Below are 16,522 nucleotides of genomic sequence, written 5' to 3'. Positions count from 1 at the left end.
GATGCTGGGCTGGTGTTTCTGGGGTCCTCACGCACTTCCATCTCTCACTGTCTGCAGAAGCTTTATCCTCTGTCATTGCCTGGGGAGATGTTATGTTATTTTGTCTATTTGAGAACTGGGGAAACTAAGACAGTGCTGTGAAATGAAAAGATGCTTGCCTGCTCCTTGGAAGGAAAGTTATGACAAACCTAGACAGCATATTAAAAAGCAGAGACATTACTTTGCCAACAAAGGTCTGTCTAGTCAAAGCTATGGTTTTTCCAGTAGTCGTGTATGGATATGAGAGTTGGACTATACAGAAAGCTGAGCACTGAAGAGTTGATGCTTTTGAACTGTGGTGTTGGAGAAGACTCTTGAGAGTTACTTGGACTGCATGAAGATCACACCAGTCTATCCTAAAGGAAATCAGTCCTGAATATTCATTAGAAGAACTGATGCTGAAGCTGAAACACTCCAATACTTTGGCCACGTGATGGGAAGAGCTGACTCATTGGAAAAGACCCTGATGCTGGGAAAGATTGAGGGCAGGAGGAGAGGGGGATGACAGAGGATGAGATGGTTGGATGGCATCATGGACTCAATGGACATGAGTTTGAGCAAACTCTGGGAGATAATGAAGGACAGGCAAGCTTGGTGTGCTACAGTACATGGGGTAGCAAAGAGTTGGACATGACTTAGTAACTGAACAACAAAGACAGTACATGTGTACTAAGTCACTTCAGTTGTGTCCAACTCTTTGAAACCCAAAGGACTGTAGCCTGCCAGGCTCCTCTGTTTATGGGGTTCTCCAGGCAAGAATATTGAGTGATTTGATTCTTCTCTATTTTTATCTTGATGAGTCTGGCTAAAGGCTTGTCAATTTTGTTTATCTTCTCAAAGAACCAGCTTTTATTGATCTTTATTATTGTTTCTTTCATTTCTCTTTCATTTATTTCTGCTCGGATCTTTATTATTTCTTTCCTTCTACTAATTTTTTTTCTAATCAACAAAACTAGAAATGAAAAAGGAGAGGTTACAACAGACAATGCAGAAATACAAAGGACTATAAGAGACTATTATGAACAACTAAATGGCAATAAAATGGATAACCTGGAAGAAATAGACAGATTCTTAGAAAAGTTCAATCTTCCAAGATGGAACCAGGAAGAAATAGAAATTATGAACAGCCCAATTACAAGCACTGAAATAGAAGCTATGATCAAAAATCTCCCAAAAAACAAAAGCCCAGGACCAGATGGCTTCACAGGAGAATTCTATCAAACATTTAGAGAAGAGCTAATGCCTATCCTAAAACTCTGTCAAAAAATTACAGAGGAAGAAACACTTCCAAACTCATTCTATGAGGCCACCATCACCCTGATATCAAAACCAGACAAAGACAACACAAAAAAGGAAAACTACAGGCCAGTATCACTGAGGAACATAGATGCAAAAATCCTCAACAAAATTTTAGCAAACAGAATTCAGCAACACATCAAAAAGCTCATATACCATGATCAAGTTGGTTTTATTCCACGAATGCAAGGATTCTTCAATATATGCAAATCAGTCAATGTGATATACCATATTAACAAATTGAAAGATAAAAGCCATATGATAATCTTATTAGATGCAGAAAAAGCCTTTGACAAAATTCAGCACCCATCTATGATTAAAACTCTTCTAAAAATGGGCATAGAAGGAACCTACCTCAACATAGTAAAGGCCATATATGATAAACCTATAGCAAACATTATTCTCAATTATGAGAAACTAAAAGCATTCTCTCTAAGATTAGGAGCAAGACAAGGGTGTCTACTCTTACCACTATTATTCAACATAGTTCTGGAAGTCCTAGCTACAGCAATCAGAGAAGAAAAAGAAATAAAAGGAATTCAGATCAGAAAAGAAGTAAAGCTTTCACTGTTTGCAGATGACATGATATTGTACATAGAAATCCCCAAAGATAGTATTAGAAAATTACTAGAGCTAACCAGTGAATTTTGCAAAGTTGCAGGATACAAAGTCAATACACAAAAATCACTTGCATTTCTATATACTAACAATGAAAAATCAGAAAGAGAAATTAAGGAATCAATCCCATTTACCATTGCAACAAAAAGAATTAAATATCTAGGAATAAACTTACCTAAGGAGACAAAAGAACTGTACACAGAAAATTATAAGACACTGATGACAGAAATCAAAGGTGACATAAACAGATGGAGAGATATTCCATGTTTCTGGGTAGGAAGAATCAATATTATGAGTTTAGTTCAGTTCAGTCGCTCAGTCGTGTCCAACTCTTTGCAACCCCTTGAATCCCAGCACTCCAGGCCTCCCTGTCCATCACCAACTCCCAGAGTTCACCCAGACTCATGTCCATCGAGTCAATGATGCCATCCAGCCATCTTATCCTCTGTCATCCCCTTCTCCTCCTGCCCTCAATCCCTCCCAGCATCAGAGTCTTTTCCAATGAGTCAACTCTTCGCATGAGGTGGCCAAAGTATTGGAGTTTCAGCTTCAGCCAGAGAAGGCAATGGCACCCCACTCCAGTACTTGCTTGGAAAATCCCATGGACGGAGGAGCCTGCTAGGCTGAAATCCATGGGGTCTCGAAGAGTCGGACACGACTGAGTGACTTCACTTTAACTTTCATGCATTGGAGAAGGAAATGGCAACCCACTCCAGTGTTCTTGCCTGGAGAATCCCAGGGATGGGGGAGCCTGGTGGGCTGCCATCTACGGGGTCGCACAGAGTTGGACACGACTGAAGTGACTTAGCGTAGCATAGCATTCAGCTTCAGCATCATTCCTTCCAAAGAAATCCCAGGGCTGATCTCCTTCAGAATGGACTGGTTGGATCTCCTTGCAGTCCAAGGGACTCTCAAGAGTCTTCTCCAACACCACAGTTCAAAAGCATCAATTCTTCGGTGCTCAGCCTTCTCCACAGTCCAACTCTCACATCCATACATGACCACTGGAAAAACCATAGCCTTGACTAGACGGACCTTTGTTGGCAAAGTAATGTCTCTGCTTTTGAATATGCTATCTAGGTTAGTCATAACTTTCCTTCCAAGGAGTAAAATGACTATATTTCCAAATGCAATCTACAGATTCAATGTGATCCCTATCAAATTACCAATGGCATTTTTCACAGAACTACAACAAAAAATTTCACAATTCATATGAAAGCACAAAAGACCCTGAATAGCCAAAGCAGTCTTGAGAAAGAAGAGTGGAGCTGGAGGAATCAAGCTTCCTGACTTCAGATTATACTACAACGCTACAGTCACCAAGACAGTATGGTACCGGCACAAAAACAGAAATATACACCAGTGGAACAAGATAGAGAGTCCAGAGATGCACCCATGCACCTATGGGTACCCTATTTTTGACAAAGGAGGAGAGAACATACAAAGGGGCAAAGACAGCCTCTTCAGTAAATGGTGCTGGGAAAACTGGACAGCTACATGTAAAAGAATGAAATGAGAATACCTCTAACACCATACACAAAGATAAACTCAAAAAGGATTAAAGGCCTAAATGTAAGACCAGAAACTATAAAACTCTTAGAGGAAAACATAGGCAGAACACTTGATGACATAAATCAAAGCAAGATCCTCTATGACCTACCTCCTAGAGTAATAGAAATAAAAACAAAAGTAGAGTGAGACCTGATTAAACTTAAAAGCTTTCGCACAGCAAAGGAAACTATAAGCAAGGTGAAAAGACAACCCTCGGAATGGGAGAAACTAATAGCAAATGAAACAACTGACAAAGGATTAATTTCCAAAATATACAAGCAGTTCATACAACTCAATACCAGAAAAACAAACAACCTAATTAAAAAGTGGGAAAAAGACCTAAACAGACATCTCTCCAAAGAAGACATACAGATGGCTAACAAACACATGAAAAGATGCTCAACATCGCTCATTATTGCTGCTGCTGCTGCTGCTAAGTCGCTTCAGTCGTGTCCGACTCTGCGACCCCATAGATGGCAGCCCACCAGGCTCCCCCATCCCTGGGATTCTCCAGGCAAGAACACTGGAGTGGGTTGCCATTTCCTTCTCGACCCCACGAACCATAGGCCTCCCTGTCTATCACCAACTCACGAACCATAGGCCTCCCTGTCTATCACCAACTCCCGGAGTTCACCCAGACTCACGTCCATTGAGTCAGTGATGCCATCCAGCCATCTCATCCTCTCTTCTCCTCCTGCCCCCAATCCCTCCCAGCATCAGAGTCTTTTCCAATGAGTCAACTCTTCCCATGAGGTGGCCAAAGTACTGGAGTTTCAGCTTCAGCATCATTCCTTCCAAAGCACACCCAGGGCTGATGTCCTTTAGAATGGACTGGTTGGATCTCCTTGCAGTCCAAAGGACTCTCAAGAGTCTTCTCCAACACCACAGTTCAAAAGCATCAGTTCTTCAGTGCTCAGCTTTCTTTATAGTCCAACTCTCACATCCATACATGACCACAGGAAAAACCATAGCCTTGACTAGACAGACCTTTGTTGGCAAAGTAATGTCTCTGCTTTTTAATATGCCGTCTAGGTTAGTCATAACTTTCCTTCCAAGGAGTAAGCGTCTTTTAATTTCATGGCTGCAATCACCATCTGCAGTGATTTTGGAGCCCAGAAAAATAAAGTCAGCCACTGTTTCCCCATCTATTTGCCATGAAGTGATGGGGCCAGATGCCATGATCTTAGTTTTCTGAATGTTGAGCTTTAAGCTAACTTTTTCACTTGCCTTTTTCACCTTAATCAAGAGGCTCTTTAGTTCTTCTTCACTTTCTGCCATAAGGGTGGTGTCATCGGCATATCTGAGGTTATTGATATTTCTCCTGGCAATCTTGGTTCTAGCTTGTGCTTCTTCCAGCCCAGCGTTTCTCATGGTGTACTCTGCATAGAAGTTATATAGGCAGGGTGACAATATACAGCCTTGACGTACTCCTTTTTCTACTTGGAACCGTGAAACAGATAGCCGACAGGAATTTGCTGGTATTACTCAGGAAACTCAAACAGGGACTCTGTATCAACCTAGAGAGGTGGGATGGGAAGGGAGATGGGGAGGGAGGTTCAAAAAGGAGCGGATATATGTATACTTATGGCTGATTCATGTTGAGGTTTGACAGAAAACAACAAAATTCTATAAAGCAATTATTCTTCAATTAAAAAAAAAAAAAAGACTACTGGAGTGGGTTGCCATGCCATCCTCCAGGGGATCTTCCTAACCCAGGAATTGAACCTGGTCTCCTGTGTCTTCTGCATTGTAGGCAGATTCTTTACTGTCTGAGCCACCAAGGAAAGAGAATGGCTTTTGCTTCAATCCATCACAGGTGCCTGGAGTCCTCTAGAAGGGGGTGGTTCCCGCTGCTGGAAGCCCTGCAGGGTCAGGTTGGGGGGCAGGAAGGACGCAGTGAAAGGTGCCAGGACTGCACCTGTGGAGAGGTGAGGAGGCCAGCCTTCCACAAGGGAGGAATGAGTTCAGATCCCATCAAGGCTGGATACCAGCTCGGTGTGTCAGTGCATTAAATAAAACCTACTAGGTGCCCCAGCTGATCTTGGACATTTGTCAGAAGGACATCTGAGCCATCTTGTGTAAGGGCAGGAGGTGGGGGGCTTCTTCATCCGCTGGGAGCCTGGGGTCCTCTGAGACCGAGCGTCCAGGGCACAGAGCGAGAAGGGCCAGAAGAGCACTGGCCGCCCTGGGCCCCCTGAGATGGCTCCTGATGCAGCCTCTGCCCTGGGGTGCGTAATGGGGACAGCCGTGTCTGAGGCTCGGCTCCACCGCAGCCTGGCTCTTGATTAACTGGACTTTTTTCACTGATCACCTGTTTCAACTGCTTTCTACTTGTTTCCTTCTTGACTTCTACCGGTTACATTTTCTTCTTCATCACCTTCTCATTTTAATTTTACTTTTGCCTAACGTGTCATTCTTGTTTTCCTCCCCTGACTCCTCGGGGTGGACGGCTCCCCCTCCACACCCCACACCTACACCTGGGATGGGAATGAGCAGAGGTGGGTGGGCAAGCCCCCCTCCCCCCGATAACTCCTGCTTACAGAGTCCCTGCCCTCAGCAGCGATGATCAGACAAGAGCTAAGTATGTTTTTCAGATAACTGAGAGGATGTCTAAGCTCAAATCATAGACCTGACCCTTATTGTCTCCCCATTCATTAAGGTTCGCTTGCCCAAAATAGCACGAAATAGAGAGCATCTACGTAGTCTGTAGTTTTCTTTAAGAGGTCAGATTTTTTCCCTTAATTAATTTATTTATTTGGCTGCCTTGCATCTTAGTTGCAGCATGGGCTCAGTAGTTGTGGTGCACAGGCTTGTTGTCCCATGGCATGTGGAGCCTTCCCAGACGAGGGATTGAACCCGTGTCCCCTGCACTGGGAGGCGGATTCTCTGTGTCACCAGGGAAATCCCCGTGGGATGGTTTTGAAGATGAATCCAGGTGGCCCGGGTATGAAATAGTCTAATACAGTACACAGCTGCCGCCCCCAAGTGGCTCTTATTACTGGTACTTGGAAACTTTTCCAGCAACTTATCATCAATGCTGTGACATTTATATTGTAACTTACAAGAGTATCGGTCCCCAAGAGATGAGGGGGAAAAACAATCTTTCACTGCAGACAGTCTGAGAAACACTGGTCTGCACGTCATGATTCCTGTTCTTGGGGAAAGTTCTCTAGAGTGGCCAGAGGTGCATCTATAGTTAGTAAAGTCCTCAGAAAATTGCTGAAAGAAGCAATTGGGGACTAAATGTCACAGGTCAGTTCTGAGTGAACAGGCAGACACAGGACACCCTATTACATCCTCTTTCTCCTTTCTGTTCCTCCACGGCCCCCTGGGGGCCAGCAGGGCAGAGGCAGAAGGGATGCTGGGCACCTGGCCTGAGCCCCTGCCCTGTGCATGCACACCGAGGCACCCAGACCAGGAGCCCCGTGTCCCCACACACGGGGACAGACTTACTTTTCTGCGTGTTCCAGATTCATTTCACTTGATGCATGGGAACGTGTTTGTAAGTGGCTTGCAGCTGCTGGGAGTATGCAGATGTGTCATTGTCTTCACATCGCCGACCCTCTGGGGAAGAAAAAAAAACTGACACTGCTTTCAAGTGATTCCCGTGTAACGTCCCCGAGGCAGAGAGTGTTGCCACAAGGGTGACAGGAAAGATCATGTGTGCAGGTTTCAGGAAGCAGCACTCTCTTTCCAGAGGCCGGGCTGGCCTTTGGCCAAAGAAGAGAACACACAGGCCGTGTGCACTCTTGCCAGCACTTGTCCCTCGAGAAGAATGAGGCATGTTTAATCCTTTCCTTTCTCTCAATGAGCACAGGCCTGTTGGGGGTAGACGCTCTCCATCCAGCTTGAACGCCATTAACTCAGCAAGTGCCTAGTGCAGGCAACGCCGTCGCAGGGAATCTGAGCTCTGCTGGAAGCGGCGAGGACTGTCTGCTCCCTGTGAAGGATCCGCCACCCATCTGCCAGGAGCCCGGCAAGGCATCCACCAGGCTAGGGGCGAGGCCGCGGGCTGAGCCGGTCACTGCGTCCTGGAAACTCGCAGTCCAACGTGATGGCCACCAAACAGTCACCTTCCCAGCACACACGCTGAGCTCCGTTGACTCCAATGCACAGCCGATGGTAAATGGTCACGAAGGCAGGTCTTTAGTAAAAGCAAAGCCATGTAAAGTGAAGTTTTGAGAGGCAGGGATCCCTCTGCTTTGTTCCACTAGAATAAAGGCTCGGTCATGATGCTGAGATGTCGTCAGTGGTAGGACACAGCTCTCTGCTTCAGGGATGGTCAAATGCGAAAGAACCAAGGAACTGTTTGTCTTAGAATCTGCAAGTGAGCGCCATTCCCTCCCCAGTGCCATCCTCTCTGACTGAAGGGCTCCGAGGCCTGGCCAGCCCACTGCTGCCTCTATCCTGGGGGCACCGCTCGCCTGCTCCCTCCGGCGCTGTCCCTGGCTGTGAGGAGGTGAGCAGTCCTCTCTCCTGCAAGGAGAGCTGTGTGGGGCCAGCCTGGACGAGTCTAGAACTGTTCCTTCTTCATCCCTGGGGTCAGCTGCTTTTCCTCACCGGCCTCTGGGCTTTCCTGCGCATGAAAGTCCAAGTGCTGAACATCTACCCGTTCAGGTCTCTTCTCCTTCCAACCGGACCACGTGTCCACCCTCTGCTCTGAGCTCTGGTGGAGCAGTGCACGCAGTCTGGACAGTGACCCGGGAGTTGGGACAGAGAAGCTGAGGACTTGAGGGTCCTGGAGGACAAACTGGGAGGATGGGTTGACGCAGGTGCAGAAAGAAGCGTGGGGAGGAGAGGCAGGACCTGGGTGCCCTTCATTAGGGTCTGGGGGTAAGGCAGGGCTGGTCAATTCAAACAAAAGACTGGAATTTTGTTCAGTTCCTTAGGGTCTCATCTCAGGGCACACGGGAGGCTTGGGTGGGTCAGGACAGAAAGATCACGGGGGCTCTGCCCCTGCTGTCCAGGGTCTGAGTGCATGAAGGGCTAGGGTCCCCCTACGCCACCACCTCCCACGCCCCCAGCCTCCTGGCCGCTCAGAATGGCGCTGAGGCAGCAAACACGCAGCAGCTCAGCTCTGCCTCACCACCTCAGGCAATAAACAGAAGGACTTTCCTGTCCTGACAAGACAGAGACAAATCACTTTTCAAAAAAGGACGACAACCACAGAGGTGTCCATTTTCTGCTTCTTGTAAAGATGATGGCTCTCTTTGCTGTTCTGGGAGCTTTGTGTACGTTTTCAGAAATGCAAAGGTAGTCATGATGCTTGAGAACAAAAAGCCCATCAAAATGCTTTTTGTGAGTAAAAGCTGTGCTGACTGTCAGGAGCAAACTCTTCCCCTACATGTTTCTGGACTTGTGTGAGTGTCACAGGCGCTTCTGTGTCTGTCTAGGGCAGAAGTGAAGCCCAGGCCGTCACTGCAGGGATGCAGTGCTGCAGTGCTCCACCTCTGGGGGCCCGGGATGTGCGTGAGCTCTCACAACCTGGCCATGGGCATTTCCTCTGCCTTTCATCTCTATCCCGAGAGTACCTCTGTTTGCAATGTTCTCCTGACACAGGCGGCAGAGACCACGGTGAGCACTTCTGAGGTGAGGAAAAGTCCCTCCAGTGTCTGAACATGGGCTTCTTCTCTGGATGACCTGACCGCACTTGAAAAGGAGTGTTCTCTGTGGGGCAGGAAGGCTCCAGGCTCAGACTTGTGTTTGCGTCATGTTTACAGTTAATCTACGGGCTTAGGGAGTTATTTGGGGGCATTATAGCACTAATAAACTGGTTTGGAGACGTTCGTAGTGTTTGAGGTATGTCTGAGCCCAGAACTCTTCTTAGTGCTTATGGTCACCAGCAGTGTCTTGTGTGAAGACAATCCATTGTCTCTTGTGTTGAGAAAAGACATCTTAAAAAATTACAGTAAAATATACATGACATAAAATTCACCGTATTAGCTATTTTGTGTGTGCACTTTGAAGCACACTCACATCACTGTGAGACCATCCCCAGCACCAGCTCCAGAAGCTTTTCATCCTCCCAAGCTGAGACCCTCTGCCCATTAGTTATGCCCCGTCCCCCGGCCCGAGACCATGGAAGCCATCCTTCTATCTCCGTGAATGTGACTAATCTGGGGACCCCAAGGAAGTGGAATCTTACAGCCTTTGTCCTTTTGTGTTTGATTTATTTCACTGAGCATAATGTCAGGTTTCACCCATATGGTAGCCTGTGTCATAATTTCCTTTTTTTTTTTCAGGCTGAGTAATATTTTATTGTGTATGTGAGCCACATTTAAAAAAATCTGTTCATCTGTTGATGGACACCTGTAGTGCTTCTAGTTTTTGGCAAGTGTGAATAAAGCTGCTACGAACACAGGCAAACACATATCTGTTAACACTGAGATCTGTTTCTTTTGGAAAAGGTAGGGCAAATGAGAAAAATTAATGCTTTATTGAGTTCTTGTGAGTCACAATTGCCCAAAACCATTTTTAATGTCTTGTAAATATTAATTGTGTAAATATCACAATTAATAAAGTGCCTGAAAATTTTGAGTGGAATGTTATTAGGTGATTTTCCCATCTATAACAGAATTAAGACCAAATAACACTGAATATTTAGAGCTGCTGTGTTAATATTAGATGATGGTTTAAAAAACATTTTAAATACGAGACTTTCCTGCCCCATAGATGAGTCCTGAATAAGAAATAATCTCAGCAGAGCATTTACGGCCCTGGATGGTAAGATTTCAAAATACTGGACTCCCCAGAAACCGGCCAGCCAGTCGTATCACCAAGTGGTAGAAAGAGGCCTTGATAAGTCATGCAGCATCTCAAAGAAAAGGAAGAATGCCAGGCTGAACACTGTCTCCCTTCCTGGCCAAAGGCTGCATCTTCCTTGGTTTACTTTGTGCTCCTTTCGGCCCCAAAGAAACCATTTCCAGCCCAGTTCTCTCCTGTGGTGCTTGGCGTGCCCATCACCCCCAGCACATTTCTGTTCTGTTTGGACACACCTGCCCTCCACACCATGACTGCTTCTGGAATCATCTGTGTTTATCAGTACCCACCACCTGCGGGGACCTCGGTGAGTGTGTCCTTGGAGAGGATACCAGATTCGTAAACGCACTCAGGCTGTTCGCCCAGTCTGTCATAATATCCTTACTCTTAAGAAGAAAACGTGGGAACCAGAGACAGCTAAATACATTTACCTGGAAAACTCCAAACTCAAATCCTGCTGGTAAATGAACTGTGGTGGAGCGCAAAGGAAGAGTCTGGAGGCATTCCACGGTCAACACTTATACTGGCTGAAATGGCCTTAGGCGCGTTAAACTGACAGGTGACATGAAGTTGGAAGGAATTGCTTCCAACATATTCATATAAACTGAATATGCGGCCTGCTGCTGCTAAGTTGCTTCAGTTGTGTCCGACTCTGTGCGACCCCATAGACAGCAGCCCACCAGGCTCCCCCGTCCCTAGGATTCTCCAGGCAAGAACACTGGAGTGGGTTGCATTTCTTTCTCCAATGCATGAAAGTGAAAAGTGAAAGTGAAGTCGCTCTGTCGTGCCCGACTCTTAGCAACCCCATGGACTGCAGCCTACCAGGCTCCTCCGTCCATGGGATTTTCCAGGCAAGAGTACTGTAGTGGGGTGCCATTGCCTTCTCCATGGAGGGTCTAATGAAGCCGAGGCATAGGCCAAGGTCAGCAGGTTGGAATCCACTTGGGAAAACGCAAAGCCCTGAGTTAGGCTTGAAAATCCACATGGTGCTTGCTACAAAGGGAAGTGTAGTTTTCAAGGAGATGGAGGTGCCAGGGAGCAGGGAAAGGGGGTTGCTCTTTGTGAAAAACTGGTAACAGTGTGACAGCTAGGCACTAACAAGCCACAATTGCCGCTCTGAACATTCAGTTCAGTTCAGTCACTCAGTCATGTCCAACTCTTTGCCACCCCATGAATCGCAGCACGCCAGGCCTCCCTGTCCATCACAAACTCCCAGAGTCACCCAGACTCACGTCCATCGAGTCAGTGATGCCATCCAGCCATCTCATCCTCTCTTCTCCTCCTGCCCCCAATCCCTCCCAGCATCAGAGTCTTTTCCAATGAGTCAACTCTTCGCATGAGGTGGCCAAAGTACTGGAGTTTCAGCTTTAGCATCATTCCTTCCAAAGCACACCCAGGGCTGATCTCCTTTAGAATGGACTGGTTGGATCTCCTTGCAGTCCAAGGGACTCTCAAGAGTCTTCTCCAACACCACAGTTCAAAAGCATCAATTCTTCGGCACTCAGCCTTCTTCACAGTCCAACCCTCACATCCATACATGACCACTTGGAAAACCATAGCCTTAACTAGACGGACCTTTGTTGGCAAAGTAATGTCTCTGCTTTTGAATATGCTATCTAGGTTGGTCATAACTTTTCTTCCAAGGAGTAAGCGTCTTTTAATTTCATGGCTGCAGTCACCATCTGCAGTGATTGCGGAGCCCAGAAAAATAAAGTCTGACACTATTTCCACTGTTTCCCCATCTATTTCCCATGAAGTGATGGGACCAGATGCCATGATCTTTGTTTTCTGAATGTTGAGCTTTAAGCCAACTTTTTCACCCTCCACTTTCACTTTCATCAAGAGGCTTTTGAGTTCCTCTTCACTTTCTGCCCTAAGGGTGGTGTCATCTGCATATCTGGGGTTATTGATATTTCCCCCCGCAATCTTGATTCCAGCTTGTGTTTCTTCCAGTCCAGCGTTTCTCATGATGTACTCTGCATAAAAGTTAAATAAGCAGGGTGACAATATACAGCCTTGACGTACTCCTTTTCCTGTTTGGAACCAGTCTCTTGTTCCATGTCCAGTTCTAACTGTTGCTTCCTGACCTGCATACAAATTTCTCAAGAGGCAGGTCAGGTGGTCTGGTATTCCCATCTCTTTCAGAATTTCCACAGTTTATTGTGATCCACACAGTCAAAGGTTTTGGCATAGTCAATAAAGCAGAAATAGATGTTTTTCTGGAACTCTCTTGCTTTTTCCATGATCCAGCGGATGTTGGCAATTTGATCTCTGGTTCCTCTGCCTTTTCTAAAACCAGCTTGAACATCAGGAAGTTCACGGTTCACATATTGCTGAAGCCTGGCTTGGAGAATCTTGAGCATTACTTTACTAGCGTGTGAGATGAGTGCAATTGTGCGGTAGTTTGAGCATTCTTTGGCATTGCCTTTCTTAGGGATTGGAATGAAAACTGACCTTTTCCAATCCTGTGGCCACTGCTGAGTTTTCCAAATTTGCTGGCATATTGAGTGCAACACTTTTACAGCATCATCTTTCAGGATTTGAAATAGCTGAACTGGAATTCCATCACCTCCACTAGCTTTGTTCGTAGTGGTGCTTTCTATTTAACTAAGATGACCATTATATCTACTACTGCGGGCAGGAATCCCTCAGGAGAAATGGAGTAGCCATCATGGTCAACAAAAGAGTCCAAAATGCAGTACTTGGATGCAATCTTAAAAATGACAGAATGATCTCTGTTCGTTTCCAAGGCAAACCATTCAATATCACAGTCATCCAAGTCTATGCCCCAATCAGTAACGCTGAAGAAGCTGAAGTTGAACGGTTCTATGAAGACCTACAAGACCTCTTAGAACTAACACCCCAAAAAGATGTCCTTTTCATTATAGGGGACTGAAATGCAAAAGTAGGAAGTCAAGAAACACCTAGAGTAACAGGCAAATTTGGCCTTGGAATACGGAATGAAGCAGGGCAAAAACTAATAGAGTTTTGCCAAGAAAATGCACTGGTCATAGCAAATACCCTCTTCCAACAACACAAGAGAAGACTCTACACATGGACATCACCAGATGGTCAACACTGAAATCATATTGATTATGTTCTTTGCAGCCAAAGATGGAGAAGCTCTATATAGTAAACAAAAACAAGACCAGGAGCTGACTGTGGCTCAGATCATGAACTCCTTATTGCCAAATTCAGACTTAAATTGAAGAAAGTAGGGAAAACCACTAGACCATTCAGGTATGACCTAAATCAAATCCCTTATGATTATACAGTGGAAGTGAGAAATAGATTTAAGGGACTAGATCTGATAGAGTGCCTGATGAACTATGGAATGAGGTTCGTGACATTGTACAGGAGACAGGGATCAAGACCATCCCCATGGAAAAGAAATGCAAAAAAGCAAAATGGCTGTCTGGGGAGGCCTTACAAATAGCTGTGAAAAGAAGAGAAGCGAAAAGCAAAGGAGAAAAGGAAAGATATAAGCATGTGAATGCAGAGTTCCAAAGAATAGCAAGAAGAGATAAGAAAGCCTTCTTCAGCAATCAATACAAAGAAATAGAGGAAAACAACAGAATGGGAAAGACTAGAGATCTCTTCAAGAAAATTAGAGACACCAAGGGAACATTTCATGCAAAGATGGGCTTGATAAAGGACAGAAATGGTATGGACCTAACAGAAGCAGAAGATATTAAGAAGAGGTGGCAAGAATGCACAGAAGAACTGTACAAAAAAGATCTTCACGACCCAGATAATCACAATGGTGTGATCACTGACCTAGAGCCAGACATCCTGGAATGTGAAGTCAAGTGGGCCTTAGGAAGCATCACTACGAACAAAGTTAGTGGAGGTGATGGAAAAGGAGGAGCTACACACAGACCTGGAGAGAGTTCTGGGGCGTATTACTGAGTGAGACACCATCACAGAGAAAATGACCTAAGAAAAGCAGACCGACATGGCCGTGTGTGTCTGTGCGGGTTTGTGTGTGAATATCTGCAGTGCAGGACCTCTGGGGCAGGTTTGCATCCATGGGTTAATACGGACATTGAGTAAGGCTGCAGAGGAGACCTGCACCTGGACTTGCTTCCGTATTTAATCTCAAAGCCAATGTACTTCTATATTAATTTCACAATCTCATACATCACATCACTGGCCTTTTTGATTGATCATGAGGAAAGATGGGGCGGCTGTTAAAAAGCAAACTCGAGATCCCACTGCTTTAGCCACAGGCCGCGTCCATCTGTGGCCGGGCTATCTGTGCTCAGAGGACTGGGAAGAGCCCCTGCTGCTGGACCTGGGCGGGGACTAACCGGGGCTCCACGGCAGAGGACAGGGCGAGGCCTGTCTTGTTCCTTCTCTTCCTGGACCTGGTGGATCCGGACACAGGAGCTGTTTCATCGTGATGAATAAACGAGTCAGAGTCTGCTAACGGGAACGCAGACCCATGTGGCTGGAGAATGAAGTCAGGGTTGAACTTGGACATGTTCTTGGTGACGGGAGGTTCCTGAGAGGCAGACAGACTCCTCTGGGTCCAGCAGAGGGCAGGATAGATGCTGGAAGCAGGTGTCCTGGAGGAGGCGTCACCCCAGCCCAGAGGCCTCCCCTTGGGCACGCTGTACCGCCTGGCCCCTGGCACCACTTCTTTCCCGCTTATTTCTCTCCAGTGCACTCATCTTCAGGTATTTGTTGGTATTTTGTTTGCTCCCAGTCCTGTTGCCCAACAGTTCCTGGTGCTCAGTGGGCGCTCTGTAAATCTTGGCTGAGTAGATAAATAATTAGCGACAGGCAGGAACGGAAGGCGGTGTCACCAGAGCGGGCCCCTCAGCCCTGCCGGTGCAGGGTGAAAAGGCTGCCAGCTTCCGGAAGTAACTCCCCAGCTCCAGAATTGCACGCCCCCCACCGCCCCTGCCCTGAGCTGCGCCCCCCACACGGAGGAGGCGTGGCCACCCCAGCTCAGGAGCACTTGGTAACTCGGAAGGAGGTGTGAAGTGACCCTAACAATGTGAATCAAAGCTTTTTTCTTTCGAGATCTTTCTCCAGGTGCAGGGTAACAGAGCCTCTCCTCCCCTTCTTGGTGGTCTCAGCCACTCCACCCCCTGCCCCCCCAAATTGTACTTATTTCAGGCTTTGAGTAAATGGACGCTTTCCCCAAGCTTTGGGAGGGTCATTCCTTCTAGAACCCCATCCATCCACCCCCCAGCCTGGGATCCACCTGATGGAAAACAGAGACAAGTGTAATCACTTAGCGCTTTGCTGCGTGGACACTTTGATGTAAATTATCTTATTGGGTTTCTGTGACCCTCAGATACTGTTCAGCTGGCGCTTTAAGATGAGGAACCAAGTCTGACAAGTGAGTGAGCTCCCTGTACCCACGACAGACCCCTCAGCACCCTACCTCTCCTCAGGCTCTTCCCTGAGGTCAGGGACAGCGTGAGGGACCGCTCAGGCCCTGGCCACCCCCAGATTCCCACCTTCGTCTTCCTGATTCAACCCAGATTTACCTGCCCACAGCTGCCCATGCATGGAAGGGTTGAGGTGTCCTAATAAACCCTGAACAAGAAAGCCTTAGCAGCTGGGCTGTTCCCACTGCCTCTTACGGGCTTGCTGTGGCCAACCTGACACAGGGAACTTGGGTGGACTCTCCACAAATAACACAAAAGTAGAGCTTTTTTTCACCTACAACAAATTAGAAATGAGTGGCTTGAGATATATATTAGGATGATCGTTTTTAGAGTTCAAGCTCTAATTTTCAGGCATGAGGCCAAACCTGTCTATAAACTCTTAAAAGCGGTCAGTAGTCGTCTGTAATTATTTTGACCCAGTCTTTTAATACCCAAGAGTCATAATCTTCATAGCTTGTGAGTGCATCTATTTAAAAAGTCACATGTTCCTGTAACAGGCTGTGTGGAGGGCAGCCTGGAAGGTGGCCAGGGACCATTTCTTACCCCTTCTCTATCATCTGGAGGAAAAGTGACTGCTTTCTGTCCTTCTAAACCCATCTACAAATATGGGCTTCCCAGGTGGCTCAGTGGTAAAGAATCTGCCTGCTAACGGGCAGGAGATGTGGGTTCAATCCCTGGGTCGGGAAGATCCCCAGGAGAAGGAAATGGCCACCCGCTCCAGTATTTTTGCCTGGAGAACCTCACGGACAGAGGAGCCTGGCAGGCTACATTCCAGGGGGTCACAAAGAGTTGGACATGACTCAGAGGCTAAACAGCAACAAAGGAGCGTATGGTTCCTCATAAACACACTTGTAATT

This window comes from Bos taurus, chromosome 12, assembly GCF_002263795.3.
Source record: "Bos taurus isolate L1 Dominette 01449 registration number 42190680 breed Hereford chromosome 12, ARS-UCD2.0, whole genome shotgun sequence".
NCBI lineage: Eukaryota > Metazoa > Chordata > Mammalia > Artiodactyla > Bovidae > Bos > Bos taurus.
The sequence above is the reverse complement of the archived record's forward strand: the minus strand, read 5'-3'. Positions refer to the sequence as shown.